The 23,526-nt window shown below is 42.5% G+C and overlaps 1 long non-coding RNA gene across 1 annotated transcript in view; it reads left to right on the forward strand.

Annotated features, from left to right (window-relative positions):
- Positions 1–22,987, forward strand: part of LOC140066046 (uncharacterized) — a 60,291-nt gene extending 37,304 nt beyond the window's left edge. Inside the window, exons 2-3 of the long non-coding RNA XR_011848083.1 lie at positions 22,378–22,516; positions 22,808–22,987. This is a non-coding gene — a long non-coding RNA (uncharacterized lncRNA). The remainder of the gene's footprint in view (positions 1–22,377; positions 22,517–22,807) is intronic.
- The last annotated feature ends 539 nt before the right edge of the window (positions 22,988–23,526 follow it).

The raw sequence follows: 23,526 nt of genomic DNA on the forward strand, positions 1-23,526 counted from the left end.
ACCCACTTTGTCTCTCTTTTCACTAATCATCCTTACTGATGGAGAATGGGTAAGGGGAGGGGGGAGGGAGCAAGATGAGTTATAACTCTGCTGCTACAACTCCTTCTATTCATCAGAGCTCAGGCTTGTAGACAAAGAATCCCGGAGAGTCTGCACACAGTGCAAAAGTAATTAGCAAGACTGCTGAATCACTTCATGATCACTCAGGGATTAGGCAGTAAAGAGACGGTGAAAATTATGGCCAGGCACTTTAATATTCATTGTGTGGTTTGGGTTCTGTATTTGTACTTGGGTAGTTGGTACTTGTACGGTAATGGTTACCAAGGTGTCTCCTTGAAGTTAAAAAGTATGATGTTGCAGCCCTCAGGCTGAGCACCTTTAACCTTAAGGAACACAGTAAGTAGCAGACAAGGAGGAACAGGATGCAGTTGCAATTTCTTTTTTTTTATAAAACAGCATGAGAGAGAAGAGAACAGAAGCAGTAGCTTGTCTTTGTCTTCCAAATGATACTGGTTCATCTCTCAAAGGAAATCTTTCCTCAGTAAGTAATTTACTTACATAGTAGATCTTGATGATAAATTCTCCAAGTCTACTAATCCCTAATCACCTTTTATTATTTTCTAAATCCTAACCTATATGATTTTATACTTTACTTTTAAGAAAACTACATGCAAAATCTTCTGGAGCGTGGAGTAGCCTCTGTTAGGCCCCAAGTACCCTCAACAGAATAAAACAACCCCCAACCCCCTGCCTGTGCCTGTGAACGCAGTGACACGGCCCACGCAGGAGGGAGACAATAATAAAAGGCGAGTCTTTGCCTTTTCATTTTTCCCCAGCCTCTGCAATGGTATATATCTGTTAAAGGAGTATTCCCACAAAGACAAGTTTCTTAAATGTACTCAGGATAACAAAATAACACATTCTCTAATTCAATATTAACAAAAATACAGCATTTCACAGATATAAGTCCAACCTGTCTCTATCAGAAGTGGTGTACATAATTACAGTTGCCCCTAGACACGACCCTGTAACTTCTGTCGGGGAAGCCATCTTGGATTTCTGTGTGACAGCTGTGCAGCTGAGATTTCTGTATCTCTCTGCTCCCGGCACTCTAGCCCAGCCCCCCTGCAGTCCAGGACTAGCTCACATACACATTCACTGACATCCTGCCGGCAGCAGCATGAGGAGAACTACAAGCTACAGACAGATACGTTTTTTCTCTGGGGTGGAGGAGACAGGCACATTAGATCTAGTGTGTTGTTGAAAAGCAGAGATGTAGGTGAGCTGACTGTGTCATTGTGTACAATAGGCATCTCATGGATCTCATCATCTCTGATCTCAACCATCTCTGCTCATGAATATTTTAAAGGGGAGCTGTGATTGGTTGCCATGGGCAACTAAGAATATGACTTTCAGACAGCTTGCTAAATCTGCCCCAATGTGTCCCTAGATTAATTGTTTTATGAACTAAATGAGGGCCCTGTCTCGTCTCTGGGTATATATTTAGTGGTAGTATGGGATGTTTGAATTCTTAGATGCTTTCATTCTGTGATTGTTTGCATAGCATAACATTCTGACAAGTATGCAGTTATACATTGTAGTTAGACAGGTAAGATGGCAAAGAAAAACAAACAATTATGTTTGTTTAAAAATCTTTTCTGTTTTCATGCTAATGTTTGCTATGGTTGTTTTTGTTTCCTATCGTCCATCTGTTCCACAACTACCAACTATCCACCCCATCCCTCACACCACGTACAGTCGGTCTACCCAGCAGTCACTTCTCACCTTACTAAAATCTTCAACCTCTCTCTCTTCTTTCAATCATACAATATTTGTTACCCCACTACTAAAGAAACCATCCATGGATCCATCCAGTGCTACTAACTCCCTTTCATCTCTAAAATCCTGAAATGCCTTGTCTATTCTCGACTAACCCGGTATCTCTTAGCTGACTCCCTCCTTGACCCACTACAATCTCGTTTTCTACCTATGCACTAAAGCTGATTGGTTTCCATGGGCAACTAGAACAGTTTTACCTCAGAAACTTGATGATAAATCTACCCCATTATATGTTCATTTAGTCAGTTACAATACTTCCTGCCAATTAATTTCTTTGGTTTAAAGGAGTTCACGGAAAAATGGCACCATTTTATGAAAGAAAGCAGCATGATTATGAACGCATGAATGTTATATCTGGACACTTTCACTCGATCTGTTCTTAATCCAAACAAAAATTCTGCCTACACCACAAACTGATGTTTTTTTTCCATGGCTCAGTGCTGTCTGGAATACCATCCGTGATTATTTTTTGAGTTTTGGATTCAATGGGGACCATTTATCTTTAGTCTGGGACTTTTCATCTATTTTTTTCTTTGGGGCTTTCTAAATTTATCTTAGGGGGTGATATATTTGGCATCTGCGTTTGTTGGCTTTTGAAGACATATTAGGCGCTACTATGAAAAAACTTTGCTGGTGAAAGAGTCATACAATTTTGCACAAATATTCAAACAAACCAAAAATATGCATAAAATAGATAAGATAAATGGTGAGATAAAAAAAGAAAAATGGAATCAAAATAACATTCCATTGAATCCTGTAAAACAAACGTTGTAGTATACAGATTGCTAGAAACTTAGATAGTCAGCGGCAGACTGTCCATTTAACCTACTAGCAACTTTCCAGGTGGCTGACTGGTCATGGGTTCTCTGTTATTATTCTGAACCCATTCCTAAATTTGCAGCCAATTCAGAGAACCAAGGCGAAGCTGGACTATGGCACTATGATCCAGATCCACCCATAGAGAGTGGCAAAGCAGAATTATGGCTCCCTGTTTTGCTGTTCACCATCTCTCAGGCCACAGTGGGCCTTCAGCCTGTAAGATATTGGAAGTAGAGAGCCTCTTCTTGAGCAGGTGGCTAAATAACATCCTGACCCCCTGCACAAGGTTACAGGTTACACAAGTCATAGGCTTTAATAGTCCTTTGACCTGGGCAATGCCTGTGACTTTGCACAGGTGGATGCAATGACATTATTGCAATGCCACAAGGTTATTATCAGGACCTGGGATCATGGTCTCAGTGGCTACTGTGAAGGCACCATTACTACAGTAAATGGTTGCTGTGGGGGACACTGTGACTCAGTCCACCCAAGTCATGTCACTAGGTTACTCGAAAGTGAGGTATTGATCCTATTCTGATAAACAGGGTACCTTCAGCCACCATGTCCAGCCACGCTCCAGCTCCCTTAGGGGGCTTCTGTCTCTTTCTCAAAAGGAGCAGGGCATTACCCAGCTCAACATGTCCTGCTCCCCACACCTGAGCAAAATGTCTTCCTGCTTTTACCCCAGTCTGTTCTCTGACTCTGTTCATATTCTATGCTTCCTGGTATCTGATCCTGTGCTGCCTGCCACAATGTTCTGCCTCTCCCTGACTCTACTCATATGCCGCCTGCCAAGGACCCGGACCCACCTTGAGTACCCACTCTGCCTGACCCATTGGTACCACGTACCAGTGTCTCTGGGCCAGCTGCTGTCTATAATGTGACCACCACAAGAGGTAGTGGCTGCGCAATCTCTCTGCGTATCCCTGTGTAGGGATGAAAGGGTGAATATCGGAGAGGTCCAGGGATAACGCCCTTAGTGTTAGGCCCAAAGTCAAACCAGTTAGATAGCACAGTGGCTTCACAACCCACTGCTTGTCACAGGGGGTAAGCTGGAAGTAAGAAAACAAAGCCAAAGGGAAGGCAAATCAAATCAAGGTCAGGCAGAATACACACACAGATAGGTAAACCAAGAAAAAGGTTTGTGAAATTCAGCCTGAATGAAGCTTTTTAACTGACTAATAAGCTAACTGATCGCAGCTTAACAAGGTTTTAACCCTCACCTTCCTCTCAGCCAGTACAGCAAATAGAAGATGTGACACTAAAGCTTTGCAGTGGAGGAGAAAGCAAGGGTGAGAATGGGTAGTATTCTATACTTCTGCCTTTCTTGCAAACAAGAATTTTTTTTCTTACCACCAAATGATCCATTTTAAAACATTTGTTGAGACATTTCTATGCAAGTATTCAGGCTGTGTATGGCCTGAAAATATGAAATTGAGAAGATTCATCTATCCCACACAAGAACTTATATCTTATTGTGTAACAGTGATGCCCAGAACAACTTATTCTCATAGTGTAAACATGTGGCCAAAGTAAAAAGTCTCTTAGATACTGTAGATATTGTAACATAATCTAAGCGATGGGTTAAACATTTTGTATCTGGATTTGTGGTTTTGACAAACTGTAAACAGAACTTTCAACAATTTTTTTATATTATATTTTTATGATTTGAAGAATAAACCTTTATGTGCTGTGCATGCAGTTACATCATTATATTACTATAACTGCCCCATTGTACCTTATGTTTTCAATTATAAACTTTTTTCCATATTAACCGGGCCCTTTCCTGTTTTTTCATGTCCATTTTTCACTCACCACCTTCAAAAATCTATAACTTTTTTATTTTTACACGTAAAGAGCTGTGTGATGGCTTGTTTTCTGCGTAACAAATTGCACTTCATAGTGATTGTATTAAATATTCCATGCCATGTACTCGGAAGCGGAAAAAAAATTCCAAATGCAGTGAAAATGGTGAAAAAACGCATTTGCACCATTTTCTTGTGGGCTTGGATATTACGTCTTTCACTGAGCGCCCCAAATGACATGTCTACTTTATTCTTTGGGTCGGTACGATTAAGGAGATACCAAATTTATATAGGTTTTATAATGTTTTCATACATTTACAAAAATTAAAACCTCCTGTACAAAAATAATATTTTTGATTTTGCCAAATTCTGGCGCTAATAACTTTTTTATACTTTGGTGAGCTGTGGGTGGTGTCATTTTTTGAGAAATTTGATAATATTTTCAATGATATCATTTTTAGGAATGTACGACCTTTTGATCACTTTTTATAGATTTTTTTATATTTTTCAAAATGGCAAAAAAGTGCCATTTTCGACTTTGGGCGCTATTTTCCGTTACGGGGTTAAACACATTGAAAAACCGTTATCATATTTTGATAGATCGGGCATTTTCGAACGCGTCGATACCTAATGTGTTTATGATTTTTACTGTTTATTTATATTTATATCAGTTCTAGGGAAAGGGGGGTGATTTGAAGTTTTAGGTTTTTTTATTATAATTTTTTTTTTTAACTTTTTTTTATTTTTATTTTTACTATTTTTCAGACTCCCTAGGGTACTTTCACCCTAGGTTGTCTGATCGATCCTATCATATACTTCCATACTACAGTATGGCAGTATATGGGGATTTTCCTCCTCATTCATTAGAATGTGCTATCAGCACATTGTAATGAAGGGGTTAAAACGAAATAGCCCCGGGTCTTCGGAAGACCCGAGGCTACCATGGAGACGGATCGCTCCATGCGCTGCTATCTTTTTGAGGCTGCCAGCAGCTTTGCCGGCAGCCATCGCTGTGATAACACCCGCGATCGGTGCTAGCAATATGCAGCAAAGACTTACCGGCTATGGAGAGGGCTCAGCCCGTGAGCCCTCTCCATGCAGCGCGAACTGGTTAAGCAAAAATGAAGCATGAACTAAGTTTCCAAAGTTAATATTTTTTCACTTAAAATTCTAAATAATGAAACCGTGCCTTGAAAAAGAAGGTGGATGATACTATGCCACCACCACTAAAGCTTCTGATGCCACTACCACAAGGCCAGCACATCCCTCACTTTGGAGTCTCTACAAACCCTAAATGACAGGCTTCCCTAGTCAGAGAGGAGAAGGAGCTGGAGGCCTGTTTTTCTGACTCCCGTCTACAAGGTATGATGTTCCCTACACTGTGCTGAAGAGATGCAACCATCTAGAAACATTGCTGTCTACAGTTGTCAAATCTGGTTATTCTGGAATAGATATACTGGTTTAATTGGAATCCTAGCTCATGCCATTAAGTCATGCTTGATGGTAGGGGGGCTGCCTTATAAGGTAGCAAACGACGTGTGGTTTTCCTTGTCTGATCCTTATTTGTATATTTCCCAGAATCTCCTAGTGTAGCATCAATGGCTAGAAGTCTCCACTCGCCTGCATGGCCGCCTTAATTGGCTAAACATTGGCAAAATTGGAAAACACCTTGGAAAACGTTTTTGCATACTTCCCAGAATTCCCTAGTGGAGCATCTATGGCTTTAAGTCTCCACATGCCTTTAAGGTGGCCTTAATTGGCAATCTCTCCATAAGGAGAACACCTACTGTCTGACCCAGACTCATTATCCTGCTGTCAATAAGAGGAGTGACTCATCCAATCCAGAATCTAAAACATATTATTTTCCTGTATACAGGCAGTCCCCGGGCTACGTACAAGATAGGGTCTGGAGGTTTGTTCTTAAGTTGAATTAGTATGTAAATTGAAACTGTATATTTTATAATTGTAGATCCAGACAAAAAAAAATTGGCCCCAGTGACAATTGGAGTTTAAACATTTTTTGCTATAATGGGACTAAGGATTATCAATAAATCTTCATTACAGACACCTTACAGCTGATTATTGCAATCTGGGACTATAGTAAAGTATTCAGAAAGCTTCACCAGAGGTCAGAGGGGTCTGTCTATAACTATGGGTTGTCTGTAAGTTGGATGTCCTTAAGTAGGGGACCACCTGTAAAAATGTTGTGTCTTTTGAAAGTCTGGGGAACCTTTGGCGTACTATTACTATTGTTGTTACTACTACTAGCAGGGCATATCTGACTTTGGCCACTGGTGCCTGCCAAGTTTTTACATTTTGAGGACAAGGTCTGAGTCTTAATTTTAGAAGTTGGGCCTTTCTCATATGCACACATTAGATGATTAAGATGAGAAAAACACTAGAACTGTAAATTATGTAAGGGTATCAGTGGGCACACTGTGTACAACTAAATGGGCATAGCACCAACAAAATAAATGTTTTTTTTGTCCTGTAAATTGCAGCCTCATCCTCTTGCACTATCAATAATGATGTGGTGCTCAAAGAATAGGGTTCTCAGTCCATTTATGACAATTAAAGACAGATTCTTTGGCACACACTTGAAGATTTGCTTGAATTTTCTTTTTTATTTTGCATCTTAGCCTTCACATTTATATGACTTTACATGACAAATTAAGTAGATCAGTAGCAGTAGAAGTAGATCAAAAGTAGCACACGCCGTTTCGGTCATCACGACCTTTGTCAAGTATGATCTATTCTGTAAACAAAATAATTGTAAATGATTAGAAGGCTAATAAAGTGAGGATGAGTATAAGTAAGGAAAAATAATAGGGTAAGTATTACGCTAAGTATATCAGTAAACAAAGAGTTTTACAATTATAATTGAAAATAAAAATAAGGAGATCATACAGAATAGATCATACTTGACAAAGGTCGTGACGACCGAAACGTTGTGTGCTACTTTTGATCTACTTTCTTAATTTGTCATGTAAAGTCATATAAAGGTGAAGGCTAAGATGTTGTGAAAAAATATTTTCATTGCAAAATAAAAAAGAAAATTCAAGCAAATCTTCAAGTGTGTGTCAAAGAATCTTTCTTTAATCATCCTCTTTCCTGTCTGGCACTGGTGACTGGTAGCAAAACACTAGACATCTTATCCCTGCCTCCAACTGTCCCTAATAAAATAAACTGCTGGCGTTATATCCATACTACTACTATCCCTGACCCCTAACACTAAAGTACAGTATGCAGATTGAAGAGATATCACTGAATCGCTCTGCTCCAGAGACACAGATCTGAGCAGCTATCAAGATGGGCACAGAATAGGGATCTGCTAAGTGTTTTCAGGTTTCTCCTTGCAGTAGTATACACTGGGGGAAATTACTAAGATTGGCACATGCTTTGAAATTCTTAATAATCCCCAACCTGACACAAGATTTCCTGGAATTATTAACTTCCGGCCTTTAGGTAATTCTGGCGCAGAGATGAAATCTACGCCAGGTCCAGCCTAGGAAAGATTTCAGCTATAACCAGCTATAACCGTTGCCACTTCACAAAAAGGTGTTGTGAGGAATGGAAAACCTGAAAAAAGTCACAATTACTTCCCTGTGCCAAAATTTGTATGCCTTGTTTTTATGCCTGGTATACCAGAATACTGTATGATAACTGCCCTCCATATGTTGGCTTATAGAAGCTGTCATTTTGCCTATGAGCCAATGAGGGCATCCCCTGACCCCTGTTCCTATCTTAGTTATGTGATATGGTCCTGACCTCATCCATGCTGCTTTTTGCTATGCTTCAAATTTCTCTCTTAGCAAAATAATAAATGGTGTTGACACCTATTGTGGTAGGTAGAGTAGTGGCAGTAGCTGGTAGAATATGAAAGGGGTTGTCTAGTCACAACTTCACAGGATTGAAGATAATATGCTACTGAGTAAGGGGCTCTGTGGTAGGTTCTCCATGAATAATGAGAAGAGGGGTCAGTTGAACCTCCAAATAAGCGACTGATCAGATATGCACCCTGCTGCTCTACTCTTCTCTATGGCACTGATGGACATAATCAAGCGCTGCCTTAAGATCACATTAAAAAGGGGCGGACCAGGCAGGACAGTACATGTGACCTTTACTTGGACCTCTTAGTGAGCTAGTAGTAGGCACTTCCTTATGATCCAACTCACTGGCATACATGCTTGATCAATGGTCCCTACAAAAAAATATGTCTGAAATCAATTACAGCGACGGGGGCAAGTGAAGTGGGGCAAGGAAGCAGAGAGAAAGAGGAAAGGTTGGGGAATTCATAGGCCTAATCCTTTGTTGAAAGTCAGGCACAAACAGTGGAGAAGGAAGAAGGAGAAAGTTCACATTTAGTACCTGGTTTCAGCAATTTTCATATGTATTCAAATAAGAATCCCGCAATCCCCAGCAAAGTCCAAAATAAGCCCATAATAAATCCAAAACAACACCAGTGGAGAGCACTCACTGGTGTCTGGGAGTAAGAGTCCTCCTTACAAGGAGATTGCCAGTTAAGGCTGCATTGCAGGTGCTTGGAGACTTATAGCCATTGATGCTTCACTAGGACAAGGAAAACCATGCCTCTTTTGCTACCTTGTAAGGCAGCCCCCTTACCATCAAGCATGACACACTGTAAGTAAGATTCTGTGGTCTACAGTTTGAACTGAACAGGCACAGAAGTGTTTCATCCTGGTAGGGGCATCTGTACGGAGGTGCCCCTACCAGGAGTAGGGAGCATCTCTCAGGTTGTGAGCATGCATGAATGACCTGAGAGGCAAGCCCCTTTGAATGGCTTGTATCAGGCTAGAGCCAAGAGGAGATAAATTTAATGACCGGATGATTGGTCAGTCCAGATGAAGTCAGTTAAAACTAGTTATAGTTTAAACTGCTGATTCTATTGGCAAATTGGTAATCACCATGTAATGGAATACTAGCATCTGGTCCACCTGGGAGATGGAACCAATCATACATCCATCAGTTCACATCTCTGTGAGCGTGCGTTCACATGTTGAAGTTATAACTGCATCGCAATCAGCTTTGAGGGGGTTTTAGGTGCAGTTTTGTCAATTGAACAGGTGAAAGACACGAACTAAACAAGTGAATGACATTTGTGGAGCAGGTTTCCCCTTCAAAATGAAATTCACTTGTTCAGTTCATGTCCCTCACCTGTGACCAATTGACAAAACTGCACCTAAAACCACCTCAAAGCTGATTGTGATGCAGTTTTAACTGCAACGTGTGAACACACCCTTAGGTCTTTTTTGTGAGCCAAAACCAGGTGAGGCAGATAGGTACAATGGAGAGACTGTGGGATAAGGTATGGGAAATGCCAGGGTCAAACCAGATGATATCAGGAACAGTGAGCAAGTAACTTAATATATTTTAGCCTTCATGAACTTTCTTTGCAGGAATTGTACTGTTCAACAGAGAATTGTGTTTTTCCTCCACTGTGATCCTTTTTACCTGATAAGGAATACTTTTAGAGATTTCAGCTTAAACCTCAGCACCTTCTGTTCTGCCCTGTGTCACTCACATTAGCAAACATATACCAACTATGCAATAGTATCAGGCACTTGTAAGCTGCAGTAGTGAAGGAGTTACTGGGAAAGTACCCACACATCCTTTGTAGCAATGGTCAAGGTTACTCATGCTGACAGGCTGTAAATATGGTGTGTGTGTCATCACAGGGCACTCTCCTTTTTTCATTTCTGGGAAAATAATTTGGTAAAGTCTCATTAAAAAATGTTGCATCCTCGGTCTAACCTGCAAGACTTTTTATATTAAAGATATTGGCAAGTGCTCTCATAAGATCAGTGTTGCTGTCAGACATTTAGAATTCAAAAAATTATCTTAGAACATTTGTCTTGGGTATACTTTGTGTTGTTAAGAGGCAACCCTTGCACAGGGCTTTTAGATTTAGGCTTATGGCAAATAATTGAAATCTTGCCAGTGGAAGAATTAACTTGCTGCAACACTGGTCACGCTCACAAATAGGACTGTACCAAAGAACGTTTTGGGCTTGTATATACTCACTGACAAAAATATGAATGAAAAAAACATGAAAAAAAATGCTTCAAGGATTTGTCGCATTGAATAAAACTTAAAATGGGGATGTGTACTAAAAGTGGCACCTGCCTCTGCATAAAGGATGGTAACCCTCTGGGAGCAGTCCATTCTTAATAGCTATGTCACTTTGGTTTAGATAGCGGACAATTCAACAAAATTAGAAAGATTCTCCCCTCATAAAATCCTTCAACTAGGCTTAATGTCATTGAGTGTATTGTAGATTTGTGGCTAGTACTTAACACTTTCCAAAAGTGGCTTCTTAGCATTTGTAGATTAAAGGCTCATACCCACAACAGTTTAAAAAGGACAACTGAGGCACTAAATGCATTATTTTTAATGGAGCAATTCAGATGTCTGTTTTTTTAGTGGACTATGTATCTGTTTCATTAAAAAGTAGAGCACGTCTGAATGGTTTTCATTGACCATTTGTTAATATAGAGGTCAATTTATCACCACATTAGTCCACATTTATCAAAACCAGTGCAAACTGTACTATGTGTAGTTTGCCTGTGGAGTGTGCAGGGTGCGCCAGATTAATCAAATGAGGCGCGTGATATTCATTCATTTGCACTGCCCTTCAAGTGTTGATGCCCTGAAGTTTTTGGTTCTCTTTGTTCATGCTGTAGAAATGTGGCCATATCAGAAACAAATGTGGTGCAAACTCCCACTAGGCACTAAGAAACCTTTTTAGGTGCACATTTTTTCTGTCTTGTCAGAGAGAGTGCAGCACGACAAAATATTGGTTTGCATATTCCTTTCAGTGCAAAGTCAGTCAGAAAACTGGTGCAAACCCTTTAATAATTGAGGGCCATTGTCTGGTTTCTAGAACTACTTTTTGAATCTTTTTTTGTCACATAAAACTGAGACTTTTTTTGTTGAGATTAATAAGATGTATCTGAGAGCAAAAGTTTTCTAGTTGCTTATGGCAACCAATCAGAGCTCAGCTTTGAGCAATCAGAACAGTTTTGATAAATCACTCCTAAAAAGTCTCAAACTGAGACGTAAAAGTCCCAACTTGAAAGATGTAATAAAAAAGTCTATTTGTTGATCCTCCCAGTGGGTTTAGTGAAAAAAAAAACCTATAGCACCAGGTGGCATCCAAGTAAATGCAGATGAGCCATATTTGCTGCAGATTTTCTACATGGATTTGTGGGAATGTGAACAGGATTTCTTGTTCTACCCAAACAGCTTCACCAAAAAAGCACTATTGCAGAAAATGTTTGTATGCAGTGTGATTAAGGGAGCACAGTACATAGCGTAGGCTCTATCTGCCACTAAAATCACTGGTTACCACAACATGACCTTACAACTTTATTTACACAATTACACAATTTACCTGCTCATTTTACAAGAACAAGGCATGTTTTTTGTTGTCTTCCTGATAACACTATATGTAATGGAAAGTGAACATAGGAGTCAAAGATAAGCTTCACCAGAAAAGTTGTTATATACACGTACTGTATAATCTTTCACCTACTGTATTTGAAGACAATATACATTTCTTATATGTATTGATGACAAAACAGTATGAATCTCAGCTCAGTATAAAATGCACCTAAGACTACTGATTTCCAGAGGCACCGACCAAAACAATGAGCTTTACCCTTTACACATACCTCCCAACTTTTGGGAAAGAGAAAGAGGGACACAAAGCCCCTCCCCCTTTTTTAAACCACGCCCATTGTCCCACCCACAGGCATAGTATAATATCGAACTTGATGGTCCCCACATGGTACAACGCCCCTTAATTTGCCCCCCTCCTTCCCGTGGACCAATATAATAACCCCTAATGCAACTCTGCAACATGTAAAACATATAAGACCCCCTAATTTTATCCTGCCTTTACATTTGGTTTTCAGCTTTAATTTTTCTCCCCAAACTTAAACATAATGCTATCTGTACTCCTACCCCCACCCCTACTCACATGGTGTGGTCCCTGTTCTCTATCCTCCTCCTCTAGTCTCCTGTCCTCCATCCTCCTCCAGTATCATCCTGTCCTCCATTCTCCTCCTCTAGTCTCCTGTCCTCCATTCTCCTCCTCTAGTCTCCTGTCCTCCAGCCTCATCATCCTGTGGCCTCCTGTCCTCCAGCCTCCGCATCCTGTGGCCTCCTGTCCTCCAGCCTCGTCCTCCTGTCTTCCAGCCTCCTCCTCCTGTCCCCCAGCCTCCTCCAGCATCATCCTGTCTTCCAGCCTCCTCATCCTGTGGCCTCCTGTCTTAAAGCCTCCTCATCCTGTGGCCTCCTGTCCTCCAGCCTCCTCCTCCTGTCCCCCAGCATCCTCCTTCATCTCCCCAGCCTGCTCCAGCATCCTCCTGTCCCCCAGCCTCCTCCAGTATCATCCTGTCCTCCAGCCTCCTCCAGTATCATCCTGTCCTCCAGCCTCCTCCAGTATCATCCTGTCCTCCAGCCTCCTCCAGTATCATCCTGTCCTCCAGCCTCCTCCAGCATCATCCTGTCCTCCAGCCTCCTCCAGCATCATCCTCTCCTCCAGCCTCCTCCAGCATCATCCTGTCCTCCAGCCTCCTCCAGCATCATCCTGTCCTCCAGCCTCCTCCAGCATCATCATGTCCTCCAGCCTCCTCCAGCATCATCATGTCCTCCAGCCTCCTCCAGCATCATCATGTCCTCCAGCCTCCTCCAGTCCTCCAGCCTCCTCCTCCTGTCCCCCTCCTTCTCATCCTGTGGCCTCCTGTCTTCCAGCCTCCTCATCATGTGGCCTCCTGTCTTCCAGCCTCCTGTCTTCAAGCCTCCTGTGGCCTCCTGTCCCCTCCAGCCTCCTCCTGTTCTCCAGCCTCCTCCTTCTGCTCCCCAGCCTGCTCCAGCATCCTCCCGTCCTCCAGCCCCCTCCTCCTGTCCCCCAGCCTCCTCCAGTATCATCCTGTCCTCCAGCCTCCTCCAGCATCATCCTGTCTTCCAGCCTCCTGTCCCCCAGCCTCCTCCAGCATCATCCTGTCCCCCAGCCTCCTCCTCCTGTCCACCGCCTTCTCATCCTGTGGCCTCCTGTCTTCCAGCCTCCTCATCATGTGGCCTCCTGTCTTCAAGCCTCCTGTGGCCTCCTGTCCCCTCCAGCCTCCTCCTGTTCTCCTGCCTCCTCCTTCTGCTCCCCAGCCTGCTCCAGCATCCTCCCGTCTTCCAGCCCCCTCCTCCTGTCCCCCAGCCTCCTCCAGCATCATCCTGTCCTCCAGCCTCCTCCAGCATCATCCTGTCTTCCAGCCTCCTGTCCCCCAGCCTCCTCCAGCATCATCCTGTCCTCCAGCCTCCTCCAGTATCATCCTGTCCTCCAGCCTCCTCCAGCATCATCCTGTCCTCCAGCCTCCTCCAGCATCATCCTGTCCTCCAGCCTCCTCCAGCATCATCCTGTCCTCCAGCCTCCTCCAGCATCATCCTGTCCTCCAGCCTCCTCCAGCATCATCATGTCCTCCAGCCTCCTCCAGCATCATCATGTCCTCCAGCCCCCTCCTCCTGTCCCCCAGCCTCCTCCAGTATCATCCTGTCCTCCAGCCTCCTCCAGCATCATCCTGTCTTCCAGCCTCCTGTCCCCCAGCCTCCTCCAGCATCATCCTGTCCCCCAGCCTCCTCCTCCTGTCCACCGCCTTCTCATCCTGTGGCCTCCTGTCTTCCAGCCTCCTCATCATGTGGCCTCCTGTCTTCAAGCCTCCTGTGGCCTCCTGTCCCCTCCAGCCTCCTCCTGTTCTCCTGCCTCCTCCTTCTGCTCCCCAGCCTGCTCCAGCATCCTCCCGTCTTCCAGCCCCCTCCTCCTGTCCCCCAGCCTCCTCCAGTATCATCCTGTCCTCCAGCCTCCTCCAGCATCATCCTGTCTTCCAGCCTCCTGTCCCCCAGCCTCCTCCAGCATCATCCTGTCCTCCAGCCTCCTCCAGCATCATCCTGTCCCCCAGCCTCCTCCAGCATCATCCTGTCCCCCAGCCTCCTCCAGCATCATCCTGTCCCCCAGCCTCCTCCAGCATCATCCTGTCCCCCAGCCTCCTCCAGCATCATCCTGTCCCCCAGCCTCCTCCAGTCTCCTGCTCCTATCCCCAAGAATGCCAAAATTACAGGTTTTATAATGTTTTTATACTTTTACAAAAATTAAAACCTCCTCTTCATTTTGTCATCTTCTGATGCTAATAACCTTTTCATACTTCAGTGTACGGAGCTGTGTTTGGTGTCATTTTTCGCGAGATCAGATGACATTTTCAATGTTACCATTTTTAGGACAGTACGGCCTTTTAAACAATTTTTATTACACTTTATAGCTTTTATATTTAGCAAAATGGCAAAAAAGTGTAATTTTCACTTTGGGCGCTATTTTCCGGCTTTAAATTCTGGGAATAACCGTTATTATATTTTGATAGATTTCAGACATGGTGATACCTAACATGTTTGTGATTTTTACTGTTTATTTCGTTTTATATCAGTTCTAGGGAAAAGGGGGGATTTGAATTTTTAATATTTTATTTTTTTAACTACGGGCACCAATCAAGGGGTTAACTTCTGTGATTGGTGCAAGCAACAATCACAGCTGTTAGTGATGGGTGATTGCAGCAAACCCCATGTCTGTATGAAGAGGGCTTAGCCCATGAGCCCCAGTCATACACCCTTGGCCGTAGAAGCCACTTTTCACCTTCCTCACACGGCTGTTTTTTCAGATCTTCCCTCACTATAAGTCACTATAAGTGGTATAACTTTGGAGCTTCATGTTGATTAAAAAATTTGCTGCTATGTTTTGCGGATATTTGGTTTATTGATGCGGCGATATCAAATATGTGGGTTTTTTCATGATTTATCAAGATGTGTTTTTGTACTTTATTTGGTATACGGAATGTTTGTGTTTAGGGGACTTTCACTTAAAGAGAACCTACCACCACGAATCTACCTATAAAGGTAGATCGGTTGGTAGGTGGATGTAAGGGACGTGAGGATAGCTCTTTTTAGAGCTAATCCTCACGTCCCCGCTAACTTTTGGTACACTTTATTCCCCTAATATGTAAATTTCGTTATGCGGCTACTGGGGCGTGGAGTAGCCGGCACGAGGCTACACAGCGCGGCTACTCCACGCCCCAGTAGCCACATTACTCCTCCTACCCTGTTGTGTACGGGCGCAGCTCCTCGTAGCTGCGCGCCCTCGTCTGACAAGCCGGCTACTGCGCATGCGCAGTAGCTCGGAGCTGGGACTGCTCAGCCGGCTCAGCCGGCATGCGCAGAACGCCATCATGACGGACGAGGGCATGCACGCAACAGGGTAGGAGGAGTAATGTGGCTACTGGGGCGTGGAGTAGCCGTGCTGTGCAGCCTCGTGCCGGCTACTCCACGCCCCAGTAGCCGCATAACGAAATTTACATATTAGGGGAATAAAGTGTACCAAAAGTTAGCGGGGACGTGAGGATTAGCTCTAAAAAGACCTATCCTCACGTCCCTTACATCCACCTACCACCCGATCTACCTTTATAGGTAGATTCGTGGTGGTAGGTTCCCTTTAATAAAAACACTTTTTAATAAAAAGTTAAAGTGTTTTAAACTTTTTTTTTTACGATGCTCTGATCACTTGTTCAAGCTCTTCTTCTTATAACGCAGTGTGATACAGTACAGATGTATTAGACTGTGTTAAAGCCGAGTCCTGCTAGGAGGCAGAACCCAGCTCCAGGAGAGGAGTATGCAACCATCGGAGCGGCACACCCTGGACACTTGTTCCGCTAGCGTTGTGTTATGCCTTGGCACGATCGCATATGCATTTCCAGAGACAAGTATGCGATCGGGTTATCGATTGCATCAGTTTCTCAGGAAACGCATATGCGATCGGGTTGAGATCCCCCTGTGCGCTAGCGGCGTGTTATGAATGCGACACTAGCAGAACGTGTGACCGTGGCCTGAGGGGTTAACACCCGCTATCGTAGGAATCTCCGATCGCGGGTGTTAGTGATCTGCTGACAAAAGCGGGATGTAGTACTACGTCAGGCTGCAGAAAGTCCTTGCCGCCCGTGACGTTGTACGTCAATGTTGGAAAGGGTTTAACCCCTTCAGGACTCAGCCTATTTTGGCCTCTAGGACGCCCCATTTTTAAGAAGTTTGTTAACCTTTTAGGTGTTTTATAGGGGTTAAAACAAAATGGAGGTGCAGTCTACAAATTGTAATATTTTTTGACAATGCAATCATTTTGGGTGGAAAATCAAACATTTGTAATGGGTTAAATGAAAAAATGGTGCACAAAGTGTGATACCCAATTTTTCCTCCCCGAGTACACGGATACTCTATATGTGGTGGTGTCCTGCTGTATGGGCGCACGGCCGGGCATAGAAGGGAAGGAGGCGCCATCCAAAGCAGATTTTCTATGTCACATTGTACAGGCTATTTCTTTTGCCACATGAGATGCACTATTCTGGTACATAATTTTGGGGCATCTATAGCTAATTGGGGAGATTTTATTAACTCTTTGTTGGTGGAGGAAATGAAAATCATCAATTTTTAGGAAGATTTTTTTTGTGGTTTTTTTTTGGCCGTTTACCATACTGTAAACACAGTATATTATTTTTATTCTATGGGTCACCACGATTACAAATATACTTCATTTATATATTTCTTTTATTTTTTTTCCCATTTTTACTGAATAAAAAGTAATTTGGCGAAAATGTTGATAATTTTAACATCAGCGTCTTTCATATGAATAACTTTTTTATTTTTTACCTCACAAATCTGGTTAAGGACTTATTTTTTGCGAGAATGATTGTTCTTTTTAGCGGTCTTATTTTAGAGTACATAACATTTTTTAATCACTTTTTAGCTTTTTAGCTTTTTTATATGGTATTAATTAAAAATTATCTCTTTTTTGGAGCAGTTTGGGGTTTTTTTTACGGGGTTCACTTTGCATATCTAATAACAATTCAGTTTTATTATGCAGATTGTCACGGATGCAGCGTTACCAAATAAGTGGGGGTTTTGTGTATTTTATTCAATTTTACTGAATAAAAAACAATTTGGAGAAAATCTTGTTTATTTTAGCATCACCATCTTTTCATATGCATAACTTTTTTATTTTTCGACTGACAAATCTGGTTAGGGGCTTATTTTTTGCGAGAAGAGTTGTTCTTTTTAGTGGTCTCATTTTAGAGTGCAGTACATTTTTTTATCACTTTTTAAAGCATTTTTTAAAGGTATTAATTAAAAATGTTTTTTTTTTTTGGAAATTTTTTAGCGTTTTTTTCACCGGCGTTTACCGTGCAGGTCCAGTAATGATTCTGTTTTATTATACAGATTGTTACGGACGTGGCAATACCAAATATGCGCGGGGGGGGGGGCTGTATGTGTGTTTTATACTTTATTAAGTGTTTTTATGGGAAAGTGACTTTAGGGGCTTATATTTTTATGTATTTATTTTTTATTTATTCTAATGTGTAAACGTTAGTGTTTATACATGCTATTACTTTTCCATACTTGAACCAGCGATGCTCTGATCGCTGGTTCAAGTCCAGTACACTGCTATACAGTACTTCTTCATTGTAGAGCAGTGTACAAAGTCTGGCGGTGCAGACGCATGCTCAGACAGTTTACAGTCAGACCCGGAAGGGATCTGACTGGCTGGGACATCGGGCAGCCCCGGAGCACTCGGCAGTCCTTGGGGCTGCCCAGAAGAGGAACACCCTTACACACCGCGGTCATGCTTGACAGCGGCATGTAAGGGGTTAACACCCGCGATCGGAGCCGGCTCCGATCGTGGGTGTTACAGCGCGGCGTCAGCTGTAATAGACAGTTGACAGCTGCTGCTTCTGGTGCCGGCTCCGCTCGTGAGCCGGTGCCAGAAGCGGGACGTTATACTACGTTCCAGTGCGCTAAGTATATAGCCGCAGGGACGTAGTATATATCGTCCAAGTGCGCCTAGGGGTTAATAGCTCGCTGGCTATATCCCTCTTGGTGTGGAGAAGGGCAAAATAATCGCAATGTCTGGCGGTTGGCAAGACATTGCGATTATTTCAGGGCTTGTATGTCACAAAGCTGCCATACAAGCCCTGATAGATGTGTCCTGTCACACACTGACCTGTACTTGTGCATGATGTCTTTTGACTTTCCTACCTCTTCCCTGCTGTGCAGATGTCTGTGGCTGCTGGAGGAGGGGCACATCATACAAGGTGCTGCTATTCTCCTCTGTGCTGCTCCCTGCACCTCCACAGCTTCAGGAGAAGCAGCAGAGGAGTCTGCAGGGTCTATGGCCGGGTCACACAGCAGCCGCTCTCCAGGTGACCATCCCCCCTGATGATTCCATCTCACACACTGCAGCTCACATAGGGGGGAGAGGGGGCTCTGCTGTTCTGTTCTGTGCTCTGCTGTGCAGAGCTGGAAGCTCAGACAGCAGCCGCTCTCCTGGTGACTCCCCCCCCCTGATGATTCCTCCTCACATGCGGCAGCACACACAGGGGGAGGAGGGGCTGCACTGGGGAAGAGGAGGAGGGGCTGTGCAGAGCTGGGAGCTTACGTTGTTTCCTGTGTCTCTACAGTCAGTGTCCCGGGACCAGGAGACGGGACAAAGTCTCTTGATCCGGGAAAATACGTAACAAATCGTGACAACCTCTTAACCTCCCGGGGCGGCGAGACAGGGTTAAAAAATCGTGAAACCGGGACGGTTGGGAGATATGCCTTTACATTTTCCTTATGATAATAACAAACTATTAGAGTCCCAGCAGAAGGTCCACTCCACCTCGTGACCAGTAAATAAAAAGCGATTGTTTTGTTAAACTCCTTTACTTCTGGCACTATGAAATCGTTGCTTGGAGTAGAATAGCCATAATAAGGAATTGATTAACCCCTTACCGCTCCGCGCCGTAGCTGTACTGCGCTGGGTCCCGCTAATAGCGCTCGGCGCAGTACAGCTACTGCACAGAGACAATGCCGGTTCAGCGCTGCACAGCCGAACCGGCGTCGTTAGCCGCGGGATTTCAACGGTAATCTACCGCTGACATCCCCGGCATTTAACATGCCTTCCGGGGGTCTTTACCCCACGATCGACCCATATCCCCCCCCCCCCCCCGCGACGTTTTCAGGGGGGGGGGGCGATCGCTGCTATGGCACCGATCGGGACCCCAGAGAAGCCTGAAGGCAGTGCCTTTAAGATGGCGTCTGTGACGTCCTCTTAAAGGCAAAGTGTCAGCCTATGCATCTGCATAGGCTGGCACTGCTAATACCCTGCAATACATCAGTATTGCAGAGTATTACCATGAACAAGTAATCAGATGATTGCTTGTTCATATCCCATGGTGGATCAAGTAAAAAATGTAAAAAAAAAATGTTTTTCAATAAAAAATAACTTTATAAATCACTAAAAATGGCCATAAGCCCCAAAACATATAAAGAGACATATAACGCTAAAAAAAAGTCTAAATCATAACACAAACCCCACATGTATAGTATCACCGCGTCCGTAACAATCCATAGAATAAAACTAAATAACTATTGAACCCATATGATGAACGCCGTAAAAAAAAAACGTTAAAAGCCCGCCAAAAATTATGATTTTTAACTATTATAGCCCACTAAAAATGCAATAAAAAGTGATTAGCAAAACATATGTACTCCAGAATGATACTGTTGCAAAGAACAACATGTCCCGCAAAAAACAAGCCATCAACCAGCTCTGTAGCCAAAAACGTAACAATGTTATGCCACTTGGAAGACGGCAATGCAAAAATGATCCCCACATTAGGGTTTTATTTGGCAAATTTAGTAAAACGTAAGGAAAAATATTCATGTCTGGTATCCCCGTAATCGTATCGACCCATAGAATAAAGATAACATGATTATTAGGCTATACAGTGAACACGAAAAAAAAAAGTTAAAAATCCAGTACAGAATTGACGCTTTTCTACTCATGACCTCAAAAAAAGTTCCTAAATTTTCAACAATAGGTGATACCAACCCCAAAATGGTAACACTGGAAAAACCATCTCATCACGCAAAAAAAATGCTGTCACATGGCCCAAATAACGGAAAAGCGAAAATTTTATAGCCTTCAAAAGGGGGCAACGAGAAAACTAAAATCCTGGCAGCTGCAGGGTGCTCCTTCCCTTCTGCGCCTCGCTGTGCGCCCATAAAACAAGTCATGGCCACATGTGGGGGGTCGCTGCACTCAGGAGAAATTATAGAACAAATTTTATGGTGGGTTTTCTCTTTTATCTTTTGGAAATGTGTAAATTTTAGGGCTAAATGAACGTATAACCGACAAAATTTGACCATTCTAAATTTCACCGCCATTTTGATTCAATTACTATGAAGATCTCAAGGGGTTAACAATCTTTGTAAATGCTGTTTCTGATAGTTTGAGGGGTGCAGATTTGAAAATAGGTACATTATATAGGGGGTTTTTGATGCTAAATATGTAAAATTTTATTTCAAACAGTATTTATCCCCAAAATAGTCAATTCTGAAAATACGGAAAATCGCTATTCGATTTGTAGGCCGCGTGACGTCAAAATAAATTACCGGTATCCAAACATTTCAAAAATTAAGGAAAATGTAAAGTAGACAAATGGTAAATGTTATTCGGCAAGTTATTTAGGTGGTAAATCGATCTGCCTGAAAACACAGTCATTTTGAATTCCGAAAATGGCAAATTTTTCTAAAAATTCATAATTCTTTTCTTTTTTTTGTAAATAAACGCAAAACTTATCAGCCAAAATTTACCACTAAAATGAAGTACAATATGTGGGGAAAAACTATCTCAGAATCACTTTGATAAGTAACAGTGTTCAAAAGTTATAACCATATAAAGAGACACAAGTCAGAATCCAAAAAATGGGACTGAGCCTTAACCTGCAAACAGGCTGCGTCCTTAGGGGGTTAAAGTTATCATCACAAACATAGTAGTTTAAGGTTTCTGAGCTGTTGGCTTTTGGCTGATGGAGTGATTGGGACAGTTTTATCAAACACTAGCACTAAATGCGCCTGCACATGGGGACTTATTTACTAAGGGTCCGGCGGCCGCATTTTTGTCGGACCGGCTTTCACATGACAAATCGAGGGGCGGGCCATCAGATGATCTGACGGATTCGGACTATGTGCGGGATTTAACATTTAAATTTGTCTCGCAAGCCAAGCACTTACATGCAGCAGGAAGAAGAAGGTGAACTCCTGCGGACCTGATCGGGGAAGCGACACATGCAGGAAATCGGGCGCACGATCATCATGAATCGTGGCAGATTTCATCCTCACCAGACATTCAGGATCGGGGATCGCACAGGGACCGGGTAAGTAAATGTGCCCCATGACGTTTACCATGCTACGTCAGGGGGCTGTTATATTGAATTGCACAATAGCCTAGGTCCAGGCTATAGCTTGCACGCCAGTGCTGGGTATGTCGTGCTGCTCTGCTGTTGCCTGCACCCCCCTTCACCCCCATTTGCTGGTGAGGTGGCATAAGAGCATAAATAGGCACAGTATTCAGGCATACAAGCCCCGATAAATGTTCCCTAGTGGGTAGGAAACGTGGTGCAGTAACACTTGTAACTGCTCATTGTCCATGATCAATGCAATAATGCTGGAGACCTGTCATTTTCAGACTTCACCGCCTGGCTTTTATATTTAGACATCACACAAAAATTGACTGATGATAAAATAAAACTGCATCCCCACATTATCAGGATAAAGGGCCATTGTTATCTGTACCCCACACTATCAATGGGATCATAGTAAAACAGTCTGTGTCACAGCTATATATATTCTGAGGCATGTTATTGTAAATGTCAGATTGCTAATGTAGTTAATAGTGGTGATCTAAAGTCATTGTTTTCATACATATTTTGTGTGTATTTTGAATATTTTTTTAAAAAAACCTATTTAACCTGTTTTTGGATTGTTTCAGGCTTTTTAGAACAATTATAATGTGAGCAAAGTTTCTGACTAAGTATAGCACTATAAACAGGAATGGACTGCACTATAAAACTGATGTCTGTGATGGAAAAGTGATAGAAGTCATCCAAGATTCCAATGCTTTATACATTGTAAGATCAATAAAGAGTAAAGTTCATGCGGTGATAACCTGATTCATTTATGTGTTGCTATTTAACTCCATATTATAGCAGGTTACAGCCCACTACATAAATTGAAGTCCTGGCATGTCATTTGGTGGTCACAGCTTTCCCAGAAACAAATATAACAAACTGACAGCTGGATTATTTTTTTTTAATAATGCAACAGATGAGGACAATTTATTGGACATTACATTCTACTACATATCCTTCTGACTCAGCCTCCTGTCTTCTAACCTTCTTCCCTGTCACATCTTTTGCCAGGCTGCCATCAGTGCCCATCAGACACAGTTTGCATAGACCAGAAACCAAACAGCGGAAACTACCATGACGAGTTTCTGAGAATCAATCACTGACCTCAGATAGAGCTGCAGGCGTTTTCATACAGAAAATATCATGCCCTTATTTATATGGTGGGTGGCAAAGCAAAGCTCAGATGGAAATGGCATGGTAAGCTCATCTGGGAACCAGATATTTTTTATGAAGTATACATACAGTACATACATATACAATACTGGGCATTTACAGATTAAGGGAAATACTATGAAAGCTTTAATTTCTCTAAAAACTACTATGAAATGATTAGTTGTTCATAGTCTTTAGCCTTTCTCCAGGATTTCCAGGCACAAACGCAGCACTTTCCAAAAGAAATTACATCTGTATTTGAATATTTTCAAAGTGGTATGAGCATTTTTTACTTATAATTATACTTATACTTCCTAGTGGCACAATATTACTGTATATTCCATTTTAAGAAAAAAAAAAAAAAAAAAAAAAAAAAATCGGTGGGGAAAAATACATTTATTTTGCCATGCCTGTAAAATGTGTCCTTACATGGACTTCTATCTTTTTATTTTGCAGAACTAGCTGATTTTTTTCATTGATACGAATTGGATGGGAAATATTCACATCAAAAACAATTCAATATGAAGATTCAACAATTATTGACTTCTGCATTACTTCCACAATTAAAAGAGTGTAGA

The sequence above is a fragment of the Engystomops pustulosus genome, chromosome 6 (assembly GCF_040894005.1).
Source record: "Engystomops pustulosus chromosome 6, aEngPut4.maternal, whole genome shotgun sequence".
Taxonomy (NCBI): Eukaryota; Metazoa; Chordata; class Amphibia; order Anura; family Leptodactylidae; genus Engystomops; species Engystomops pustulosus.